The following is a 13,210-nucleotide window of genomic DNA, read 5'->3' as shown; positions in this document are numbered from 1 at the left end:
CATAATCACTAGCGTCACACATTAGTTCAAAATCAAGTTTCCAATCGGGCGCTATGATTATGGGTGTGGTGGTCAATCTTTGTTTCAATTCATTAAAAGCTAAAAGACATGCATTATCAAAAACAAAAGGCTTAATGTACCAATCACCCACATTCACACCTTTCTTGCAAGATAGGAAAGTCGTTGCGGCGTTAATGTACCAATCACCCACATTCACACCTATAATATTGATTTTAGAAAAATTAATCTTCAATCCAGACACTAATTCAAACCCTCTCAAAATCACCTTCATATTCCAAAGATTATCACAAGACGCTTCACCGATAAGAATAGTTTCATCCGCAAATTGAAGAATGTCCATCCCTTCGTCATCCCCATACATGAAAGGCTTGAAGTTTCCCAACTCTACCGACTTTTTCACAAAGCTGGTTAATCCTTCCATAGCTAGAACAAAAAGAAATGGAGACAAAGGATCACCCTGTCTTAATCCTTTATATATCTTAAACTCTTTAGTTGCACTTCCGTTGACCAACACGGACATGTGATTGTTGAAAACACAAGCTTCCATCCACCTCATCCATCTATTGCAAAACTCATCCTAATCTTCGTTTCTTTTAGATATTGCCAAGAGACAGAATCATACGCCTTTTTAAAATCCACCTTAAGTAAGAGGCAACTCCTTTTCTTCCTTCTTGACCAATCAATAATCTCACTAACCAAAAGGACACAATCCATCATATTTCTACCTGGAACAAATGCGGTTGGTTGGTAGACACCAAATAACCGATGTAATACGGTGAACTGACTTTTTTAATTGAAATGTCGCGGTAAGCAAGAGTCGCCACCGACTTTTATTTTATCCAATTTTAGGAAAGGCTAAAAGAACAGGAAAATACCTTTTTTAAAAGATTTTGAGTTCGGGGGGTAAGTTATGCAAAGGGAAGGTGTAAGGCACCCTTTGCATCCATGGTTATCCATGGGCTCTTAATTGCTTAGCTCACTTTGTTTGAAATGTTTTAAATTGTTTGAAAAGATTTTCGAAGAAGAACTTTAGCTTGTAAATAAGCGTAGTCTCTTTGAATTTGACTTGGAAAAGAGGTGTAAAAAGTAATTCGAATTAGAGCAAGCAATTAGTAGCAACTACCCTAAGTTTGAAAATTCGTTCTTTTAGCTTTTCAGGCGAAAGGATCTATCCATACCATGAGAGGGCAGGAAGCCTTTCAATTGGATGTGTAAGGGTCATCGAGAAATCGTTCGCCATGAGACTGTCCCTTGCCATAAAGAGGGCAGGTAGTCTAAAGGAAGGATACAATAGTCATTTGATTTTTTAGGCATCATGCGAGGATACCTTAGCAATTAGGACAATTATTCTTTATAAGGAAACCTCGAGGGAGTTTCTATAACTTTGAAGGCAACAGGCGACATTGCTTTAGGTATCCTCGGAATCGAGGGACTTGACTATTTTAAGGCATCAATAAGGCAACAGTAATAAGGCAACAAGGCAACCAGAGCAACAGGAGAGGTTACCCTAAAGGTGAGTGTGTGCACCAATCACGTGATTGTATTCAGATAATATTTATCTTATAGTTATAGTTATCTAATTCTGTTAAAGGCTTGCACTCCCTAAGATTACTAACCACGCAGTTAAAATCATACGGAAATTAAAGGCAGAGAATAAATTCCTACGCTATTACAATAAACACCTGCGGGGATGGGGAATTAAAACAGAAAATAAAAAAAAGATAAACAATTAATTTAATTTTCCTTGAGCCTTGATCTTCTTCGAATTCTTGCTTGACCCTGAAAATTACAATGAAAATAATAGGGGTGAGTGTATTGACTATTCGAAGCAAACCCTATTTTGGGCAAAAGGCAAAAAGTAAAATAATATTTAAATAAAATAAGGATTGGAAACTTAGCTCTGATGGTGCTCTGATGGTGCGTAGTCGGAGGATCTTGGCTAATCCTGAAAAATGAAGAAGAAAAAGGTAGAAAACTTTTTTTGTGGCAAATAAAGGCATTGATAATAAATAAAAGAGGAATTATGTCATTAAAAAGTTAAAAAATAAAATAAAAAAAATATATAAAAAAGGTTAGAAAACTTAGCTTTTGGTCGGGTGAAGCGCGTGGCTGAAGAATTTGAAATAACCCTGAAAATTTGCGTTGCGCCAAGAAAAGAAGAGGTTTTTAGTGTATAAATGATCTACAATCCTTAATTGATTAAATATCCACAAACCCTAAAAAAGAAAACTTATTGTGACCTACAGGGTTTATAAGGCTAAGGCTAAAATATGGTTAGTGGATAACACGTACCAACAACAGTGATTAGTTATCATGCTAAAATAAAATCAGGGTTTAAAACAATTGGTTTAAATATGAAAATGAATAATTTGAGAATTTAATAAAATCGAAGGTTCGATTAAATAAATTTAAAAGGTCATGAAAAAAATTTATTTAATGAATAAATCACATATTAATAACAATAATTTTTTTTAAAATAATAAGAGAAATAGAGAAAAAAGAAACTAAGTAAAAAGATTTAAAAATAAAATAAAATAAAAAATACTCAGCTGGGATCTAGTGTGCCAGCTTGATGGAGGTTCTTGATATGTCTGCAATCTCCTGGGCGTTGGATCTTGCGATGGCGTTGATCCAATGGCTAGCGTGTGAGGCCTCATGAAGGTCGCGTAGGGAGTTGCTGCATGGGATCACTGAGTATGTTCATGCAAGAAAACTGATCAAAGAAAATAAAATAAAGGGAGACGCTGGGTATCGAACCCAGGTCTCGTTAGTTGCCAGATTTCCCAAGTTGCCAAGCGAGCTATGATTGTTAATCTGTTAGTGGTCAAAACGCAAAAGTACAAATACAAAAATAGAGACTAATTGGGAAAAGGTCAAAGAATGTCAGCGCTGGGCCCCTTGTGATTACATCGGCCAATCAAAAGAAAGAGACAGGTCTAATATTGTTGACTTGCCAATCACGATGCGCCGCGTGGGGGTCAGACTTCCCATGTCACTGTTCATCTTCTCCCCCAAGGATCTGCTACGATTTTGCTCCCAATTCGCCACGGTTTCTGCAACAAATTTTCGCAGCCATTCCTGGAAAATCAAAGCTCAATAAAAACACGTTAAGCAAACGCAAAGAGTGCCCAGAACTATTAATTAGATCAAGGCAAGTCCACTGGTGCTATTATTTGGTCATGGAGGTGATTATATCGGGCAAACCGAACCACACAAGCTTCATGCCCTAGCCATGGTAGCTTGTGATTTAGCTGTCCAAACTCTCGAGAATTGGTCCCGTTCTTCACTAAAACATCTCATGAACTCAAAACAAACATCAAATCACGTTTAAACATGGTAATTTGCAACATACGAAATTCAAGAAACATGTGTAAGCACGAACAATGTAGTATCGTGTTCTGGGCATCATGGCATGTCAGGAACCTTGTAAACTTACTATATAATACCTTGGGAATCAGGTGGAATGAGTGGAAGGACCTGGAAATTGCTTGAATGAGACCCACGAAATTTCACTTTCTTTTGATTTTTTCTCAACTTGGAACCCTAGCCTCCTTTGTCAATTTTTCGTCCCCCCTTGCTGCACATGTTGTGTGAATATATATGGGTAAATTAGGGCAACCAAAAAGGCTTGGGCTTTAGGTCTTTGGAGAGAAAGAAATTTGATTGAAAATCTTATATTTTCTTTCTAAATTTGGCCAATCTCTTTCTATATCATGTAGCAACGAATTTGGGAGCTCCTTGGATCCTTCTTGGGCCTTCAAATGATTAAAATCAAGACCATATGGATTTGTTCACCTATTTTTATTTTTTACCTAATTTATTTGCCTTTAATTTGAATAAAATTCAAATAAGTATAAATAAAAATAATAAAAATAGGAGGATGAGTTTAGAGGTCATGTGAGATATTTTGAGCCATATGGGATGTCTTGGAGCCATTGATTCATTGATTTTCCTTCTGAACAACAAAACCCTAGTTCTTTGATCTTTGCTTAGGAGAGATGTTTTTGAGCTTTATACCTTGACTTGAATTTGAATAGGAGAGAATGTATGGGCAAATTTTGGGGTATGACAGCTGCCCCTGTTCAATTATCTTAAACCTGAAGATGTAGAGTGGTTTGTATGCCAGTCGGTATCTGAAGGTGGAAGATGATTGAACACTAGAATACCAAGAAATTTGCCCTTGCTGAAGTAGGGACCTTTGTCGGAGATGGGTTTGAAGATGCCATCCAGGTGTCGAGAGAAAATTTATTGGAGATTGATCATGTCAGCACCGTTCGTAGTAACTGAATTAGATCTAAGTCTTTTGAACTATTTACGGAGGATGCTCGAAACTAAGTATCAGAACTAAATCGTCGTCTTGATTATCTCTGAACTATTTTCGAAATAATTGTCACAATTAAATCTCTATCTTGTTTATCTCTGAACTATCTTTGGAAGATACCCAAAATTAAGTGTCAGAATTAAATAACTATCTTGATTATCTCTGAACTGTTAAGTATCAGAATTAAATCTCTGTCTTGATTATCTCTGAACTATCTTTGGAAGATACCCAAAATTAAGTGTCAGAATTAAATAACTATCTTGATTATCTCTGAACTGTTAAGTATCAGAATTAAATCTCTGTCTTGATTATCTCTGGACTATCTTTGGAAGATACCCAAAATTAAGTGTCAGAATTAAATCTTCGTCTTGATCATTTCTGAACTATCTAGGGAGAATATCCAAAATTAAGTGTCAGAACTAAATCTTTGTCTTGATCATTTCTGAACTATTTCTGGAGAATATCCGGAACTAAGTATCAGAATTTAGATATATGTGTTGATTATCTCTGAGCTATCTTTGGAAGGTATCCAAAATTAAGTATCAGAACTAAATAACTATCTTGATTATCTCTGAACTGTTAAGTATCAGAATTAAATCTCTGTCTTGATTATCTCTGAACTATCTTTGGAAGATACCCAAAATTAAGTGTCAGAATTAAATCTTCGTCTTGATCATTTCTGAACTATCTAGGGAGAATATCCAAAATTAAGTGTCAGAACTAAATCTTTGTCTTGATCATTTCTGAACTATTTCTGGAGAATATCCGGAACTAAGTATCAGAATTTAGATATATGTGTTGATTATCTCTGAGCTATCTTTGGAAGGTATCCAAAATTAAGTATCAGAACTAAATCTCCATCTTGAATGAGCGTCAGAATTAAATCTTTGATTTGATTATCTCTGCACTATATCTAGAAGACAATGTTTATTTGATTGTAGCAGTAGGCTGAAAAAGGAACATTAGTTTTATGCAATGTTGTGATGCATGTATTGTAATGTTTATGAATGAAAGTGTTATGCATAGGTAATGAGGCGGGTGTATGTTATGTATGAATTTACTATGACACATGATGTATGAAAATGATTTATGCTATTTGGAATATCTTGAGAAAATAAATCTCTGTATCATTGTGATTTTGACGTTTGATCTTGTCTTGAAGAAGTACAGCTGGGGATTTATGGTTTCTGCTTGGGGATGATCAGTAGTTTGATGTACCCTGATTTAGAGATATTAATAAACCATGTTGGAGAATAGAAACATGTTGGATGACCGGTAGTGTTGAAGATGTAAACTCTGTTGGGGAGCCATGTCTTTGTCGAGACAAGAACTTTTGAAGATTTTTTCTTAATGATTACTCTGTGGGGATATGATCTTATGAACCTGGCTCTATGGGGAGATGTGGGTGTCTCGAAAGTTGCCACCAGTATCATAGTGACTTACTACTTGATTCAAGACACGCCACTGAGTATTGATCAAGACGTTGACTGGACTTGCATAGATTTGCCCCAGTTAGCAGGAGCTTTGGAAAGATTTGCCTCGCGAGGACTTTATGAGATGTTCACTATGGGCGATATGCCCCCAGTAATCATAGGCTCATGACAATGTCCCATGTTGATTGGAAATAGATTCAGATTTACTTGGATGCATGCCCCTGATTGTTTTTGGCATCTTTGAGAGATTCTCGGAATCTTGACTTGGTTTCCCCGGATTGATCAGGACAAAGCCTGTCATGCCCCTTGTATTTATTGACTTCTAGTCAACTGAGTCGGTTATAAGGGATGTTGCTGTTGAAATAGTTCCGTCTGTCGGGATTACTTTTAGTCATTATTCGTACCCTGTGCAGATTCTTTCTGATGCTAACATTTGAAATTATGTAGCAAAATATGTTTAATAATGAATTCATGAGATGCAATGCATATGTCTGTCTTGAGTTTGTTGAAAAACATTAAAACTGGATATGTAAAAGCATGATGTTTATAAAAACGTGATGTTTGTAAAAAACGAAGTGTCAACTCAGCATTTGTGGTAAACCTGAAGGAGTCAGGATACCTTTTTGGTGACAGTATGCTTTCGAGCTAACCATGCTTCAGTTAGGACTTTTAAGGGTTGTAACGTGGCTCGGTTCATGGTTTAAGAAACAAAGGATAAAGGCTCAAAATTTGATTGTACCCACCCCTCTTCGTGATGATCTTCAATCCTAAGCTTAGTTAATTCAACTTATGCATTCAGTTTTCAAGAGACTTTTGGATTTGCACCTTTGATAATTATGATGGTTCACAAGCAAATAGAACTCTATAGATGGCGGTCACTTCTTTAACATTATGTTGTTTTGGAATTTATTGACTTCTCTTTTTTCATCTTTTTGATAATCCCTAATTTTTGCCTGAGCTGTATTTTGAGCTTACAGTCAGCGGGATGCCTTGATTTTTGCCTAAGTCTTCTTTTTGATTTTTTTTTGACTTAGCAGACTTTTCTTTGTATGTATGTTTTCCATCATTTTGTTTTTTGAAAGATATTGTCCGCCTTACTTAATGATTGATGAACCATCATTGGCTTTTGATTGACATCTCCAACACTTCTTTGATGTGTGCGGATGAACGCTTATGATTGAAACCTTTGTTGAAAGGTGTACTGAATGATTCTCTTAAAATAGAATGCACAGCCAAATTAACTGAGAACTACCCTGCCCCAGGTTATTATCAAGGGTTTTAATTAGTACAAGAAAGAAACTTCTACTTCTCAGGCTCAAAGGGGTTAACGAGGGATTAACATCCTTATATCTCCACTGTTTAGGAATTGAAACAATGCCTGTACATCGTCAGCATAGTCTGTTCAAAAGCATACTGTATAAGGTTGCGGTATCGTTTTCGTCATCCTCCCTTAAAAGGCATACAGCTTTAGCAGGAGTTGAGTGTCACAAAAACATATGCAGAATAAAGACATAATTTAAAATGAGTGATAACGAAATAATTTATTCAAGACAAACATATGCAATGCACTGATGATGATTATTAAAACAGATAATGTCTATCATGAGTCAGATGTTTAAACAAACAGAAAAGGAACTTGCAAATGAAAGTAGATCTAATGATCCAAAAGTTCGTCCGTCTAGACGTCAATCAATCTTGTCATGACTAGTCATAGGAGCGATGATCACCACAGGAGTCTCGGGAGGGTTGAATTTGATTTCCCCGTTATCGATTAGATCTTGAATCTTATTCCTCAATGTCCAACAGTCATTTGTATCATGTCCAGGGCTATTGGAATGATATGCGCATCTCGCATTAGGATTGTACTGATGAGACAAGGTGTTAGGATTCCGAGGGGGATCCCTCAAGGTAATTAGCCCTTTCTTCAACAACTCTTGTAACGCTTCAGCCAAAGTCATGTAAATCTTTGTGAATTAACGCCTAGGTGCATCTGACTTTCTTCGTTGTTGTGGGACTTGGTGTAGAGATTCAGAGTATCCGGGGTTCGAGCTTCCGGAATGTGTATCTGATTGAGAAGACCAGAACGGGTCATGCTTTAGACCATATCTGTAGAGGAGTGTCAGAACGAGTCATACATTAGACCATATCTGAGGAGGAATATCAGAACGAGCCATACATTAGACTATATCTGTTGAGGAATAGCAGAACGAGTCGTACGTTAGACCATATCTGTTGGAATGTCAGAACGAGTCATACATTGGACTATATCTGTTGAAGGATATCAGAACGAGTTATTTATTAAACCATATCTGAAGGGGAATGTCAGAACGAGTCATACATTAGACCATATCTGATGAATAATGCCAGAACGAGTCATACATTAGACCATATCTGACTGAAGATACCGGAACGGGTAATACATTGGACCATATCTGATAGGGAATACCGGAACGGGTCGCACATTAGACCATATCTGATAGAGAATGCTTGCTTGCTAGAGTTGATGAGTTATTTGACGAAGTTTTGGAATGTAAAAGGGCTTGTCACAATGAATCTCCAGCTCGATTATATCCGAGAGGAATGATTGTCGAGGCGGAACATTGGAAAGTGATTTGGTCGCATATTTGTTTGAAGAATTCTGACTCTTGTCTTTGAACATCCTTCTTCGAGTGGGTCATCGCCTCTGATTCGGGATACTTCGGAATTTGAAGGTACGTGGCCAGAGGAAAGTAAATCCTCTTGCCCCTTGTTGGGTGCTAAACCTTTGAATCGGAAGGTATGTGGTTAGAGGAAAATAAATCCTCTTGCCCCTTGATAAGAGTTCAGTCCTTGATAAGAGTATATGAAATTGTGCGCCCTAAATCCCTAAGATCCTTGGAAGGGTTAGTTAAATCATGTTATGCTTATGATGTCATGATGTCATGATGTTATGCAATGCATCAGGAAAAGCGTTAGATAGTAAAGACAAGTGAGTCCCACGAGAAGAACCTGCAGGAAAACCAAAGGGTTAGTAGCAAGCATAGACAAGTCACACAAGTGTCCTTAGGTTTAAAGGCTTGCATGAAGTTCGTAGGTAAGTACCCTCCCCACTGAAGTTAAGTTGTTTCAACCTGTCCTAGAATAGTAACCGGGTTCTATGGTGCTCATATCCCTGATCTTTCTCGTGGGCATTGTCTCAACATAGCGCACAATCGGCCAGCCAAAAGCATCCCTTGAGTCCAATCTCAATGAGTGTAGCATCGAGTATCAACCAGCTTCAGTCAGGAATCCAAAGCCAGCCATCTCGCTACTTCCTATAGGCCAAAGTCAAGTTCAACTAAGGTTCTAAGGGCGAATTAGTGCTTGTGACACCACGCGGTAGCCAAATGTCTCCTCGATCATATTCAAGGGCCATCAGGACAAACCAAAGCGTCGCACTAACGGTGGCCACCAGTTCAACCATAACGATACATGTCGTACAGCCTCCCTGGTCTCATGCCACATACCTAAGGTACACTAGATCCGGGTGTAGGATCTTTCACACAGCGGAATACCCAAAACAGCCTTTAAAGATAAAGCAAACAAGTCAAACAAATTTAAAGTGATCCTAGCTCTAAGGTAACCCCTCTTTTATTCGAAAGCATCCCCAGCAGAGTCGCCAGTTCTGTAATACGGTGAACTGACTTTTTTAATTGAAATGTCGCGGTAAGCAAGAGTCGCCACCGACTTTTATTTTATCCAATTTTAGGAAAGGCTAAAAGAACAGGAAAATACCTTTTTTAAAAGATTTTGAGTTCGGGGGGTAAGTTATGCAAAGGGAAGGTGTAAGGCACCCTTTGCATCCATGGTTATCCATGGGCTCTTAATTGCTTAGCTCACTTTGTTTGAAATGTTTTGAATTGTTTGAAAAGATTTTCGAAGAAGAACTTTAGCTTGTAAATAAGCGTAGTCTCTTTGAATTTGACTTGGAAAAGAGGTGTAAAAAGTAATTCGAATTAGAGCAAGCAATTAGTAGCAACTACCCTAAGTTTGAAAATTCGTTCTTTTAGCTTTTCAGGCGAAAGGATCTATCCATACCATGAGAGGGCAGGAAGCCTTTCAATTGGATGTGTAAGGGTCATCGAGAAATCGTTCGCCATGAGACTGTCCCTTGCCATAAAGAGGGCAGGTAGTCTAAAGGAAGGATACAATAGTCATTTGATTTTTTAGGCATCATGCGAGGATACCTTAGCAATTAGGACAATTATTCTTTATAAGGAAACCTCGAGGGAGTTTCTATAACTTTGAAGGCAACAGGCGACATTGCTTTAGGTATCCTCGGAATCGAGGGACTTGACTATTTTAAGGCATCAATAAGGCAACAGTAATAAGGCAACAAGGCAACCAGAGCAACAGGAGAGGTTACCCTAAAGGTGAGTGTGTGCACCAATCACGTGATTGTATTCAGATAATATTTATCTTATAGTTATAGTTATCTAATTCTGTTAAAGGCTTGCACTCCCTAAGATTACTAACCACGCAGTTAAAATCATACGGAAATTAAAGGCAGAGAATAAATTCCTACGCTATTACAATAAACACCTGCGGGGATGGGGAATTAAAACAGAAAATAAAAAAAAAGATAAACAATTAATTTAATTTTCCTTGAGCCTTGATCTTCTTCGAATTCTTGCTTGACCCTGAAAATTACAATGAAAATAATAGGGGTGAGTGTATTGACTATTCGAAGCAAACCCTATTTTGGGCAAAAGGCAAAAAGTAAAATAATATTTAAATAAAATAAGGATTGGAAACTTAGCTCTGATGGTGCTCTGATGGTGCGTAGTCGGAGGATCTTGGCTAATCCTGAAAAATGAAGAAGAAAAAGGTAGAAAACTTTTTTTGTGGCAAATAAAGGCATTGATAATAAATAAAAGAGGAATTATGTCATTAAAAAGTTAAAAAATAAAATAAAAAAAATATATAAAAAAGGTTAGAAAACTTAGCTTTTGGTCGGGTGAAGCGCGTGGCTGAAGAATTTGAAATAACCCTGAAAATTTGCGTTGCGCCAAGAAAAGAAGAGGTTTTTAGTGTATAAATGATCTACAATCCTTAATTGATTAAATATCCACAAACCCTAAAAAAGAAAACTTATTGTGACCTACAGGGTTTATAAGGCTAAGGCTAAAATATGGTTAGTGGATAACACGTACCAACAACAGTGATTAGTTATCATGCTAAAATAAAATCAGGGTTTAAAACAATTGGTTTAAATATGAAAATGAATAATTTGAGAATTTAATAAAATCGAAGGTTCGATTAAATAAATTTAAAAGGTCATGAAAAAAATTTATTTAATGAATAAATCACATATTAATAACAATAATTTTTTTTAAAATAATAAGAGAAATAGAGAAAAAAGAAACTAAGTAAAAAGATTTAAAAATAAAATAAAATAAAAAATACTCAGCTGGGATCTAGTGTGCCAGCTTGATGGAGGTTCTTGATATGTCTGCAATCTCCTGGGCGTTGGATCTTGCGATGGCGTTGATCCAATGGCTAGCGTGTGAGGCCTCATGAAGGTCGCGTAGGGAGTTGCTGCATGGGATCACTGAGTATGTTCATGCAAGAAAACTGATCAAAGAAAATAAAATAAAGGGAGACGCTGGGTATCGAACCCAGGTCTCGTTAGTTGCCAGATTTCCCAAGTTGCCAAGCGAGCTATGATTGTTAATCTGTTAGTGGTCAAAACGCAAAAGTACAAATACAAAAATAGAGACTAATTGGGAAAAGGTCAAAGAATGTCAGCGCTGGGCCCCTTGTGATTACATCGGCCAATCAAAAGAAAGAGACAGGTCTAATATTGTTGACTTGCCAATCACGATGCGCCGCGTGGGGGTCAGACTTCCCATGTCACTGTTCATCTTCTCCCCCAAGGATCTGCTACGATTTTGCTCCCAATTCGCCACGGTTTCTGCAACAAATTTTCGCAGCCATTCCTGGAAAATCAAAGCTCAATAAAAACACGTTAAGCAAACGCAAAGAGTGCCCAGAACTATTAATTAGATCAAGGCAAGTCCACTGGTGCTATTATTTGGTCATGGAGGTGATTATATCGGGCAAACCGAACCACACAAGCTTCATGCCCTAGCCATGGTAGCTTGTGATTTAGCTGTCCAAACTCTCGAGAATTGGTCCCGTTCTTCACTAAAACATCTCATGAACTCAAAACAAACATCAAATCACGTTTAAACATGGTAATTTGCAACATACGAAATTCAAGAAACATGTGTAAGCACGAACAATGTAGTATCGTGTTCTGGGCATCATGGCATGTCAGGAACCTTGTAAACTTACTATATAATACCTTGGGAATCAGGTGGAATGAGTGGAAGGACCTGGAAATTGCTTGAATGAGACCCACGAAATTTCACTTTCTTTTGATTTTTTCTCAACTTGGAACCCTAGCCTCCTTTGTCAATTTTTCGTCCCCCCTTGCTGCACATGTTGTGTGAATATATATGGGTAAATTAGGGCAACCAAAAAGGCTTGGGCTTTAGGTCTTTGGAGAGAAAGAAATTTGATTGAAAATCTTATATTTTCTTTCTAAATTTGGCCAATCTCTTTCTATATCATGTAGCAACGAATTTGGGAGCTCCTTGGATCCTTCTTGGGCCTTCAAATGATTAAAATCAAGACCATATGGATTTGTTCACCTATTTTTATTTTTTACCTAATTTATTTGCCTTTAATTTGAATAAAATTCAAATAAGTATAAATAAAAATAATAAAAATAGGAGGATGAGTTTAGAGGTCATGTGAGATATTTTGAGCCATATGGGATGTCTTGGAGCCATTGATTCATTGATTTTCCTTCTGAACAACAAAACCCTAGTTCTTTGATCTTTGCTTAGGAGAGATGTTTTTGAGCTTTATACCTTGACTTGAATTTGAATAGGAGAGAATGTATGGGCAAATTTTGGGGTATGACAGCTGCCCCTGTTCAATTATCTTAAACCTGAAGATGTAGAGTGGTTTGTATGCCAGTCGGTATCTGAAGGTGGAAGATGATTGAACACTAGAATACCAAGAAATTTGCCCTTGCTGAAGTAGGGACCTTTGTCGGAGATGGGTTTGAAGATGCCATCCAGGTGTCGAGAGAAAATTTATTGGAGATTGATCATGTCAGCACCGTTCGTAGTAACTGAATTAGATCTAAGTCTTTTGAACTATTTACGGAGGATGCTCGAAACTAAGTATCAGAACTAAATCGTCGTCTTGATTATCTCTGAACTATTTTCGAAATAATTGTCACAATTAAATCTCTATCTTGTTTATCTCTGAACTATCTTTGGAAGATACCCAAAATTAAGTGTCAGAATTAAATAACTATCTTGATTATCTCTGAACTGTTAAGTATCAGAATTAAATCTCTGTCTTGATTATCTCTGAACTATCTTTGGAAGATACCCAAAAT

This window comes from Vicia villosa, linkage group LG4 (genome assembly GCF_029867415.1).
Source record: "Vicia villosa cultivar HV-30 ecotype Madison, WI linkage group LG4, Vvil1.0, whole genome shotgun sequence".
NCBI lineage: Eukaryota > Viridiplantae > Streptophyta > Magnoliopsida > Fabales > Fabaceae > Vicia > Vicia villosa.
The sequence above is the reverse complement of the archived record's forward strand: the minus strand, read 5'-3'. Positions refer to the sequence as shown.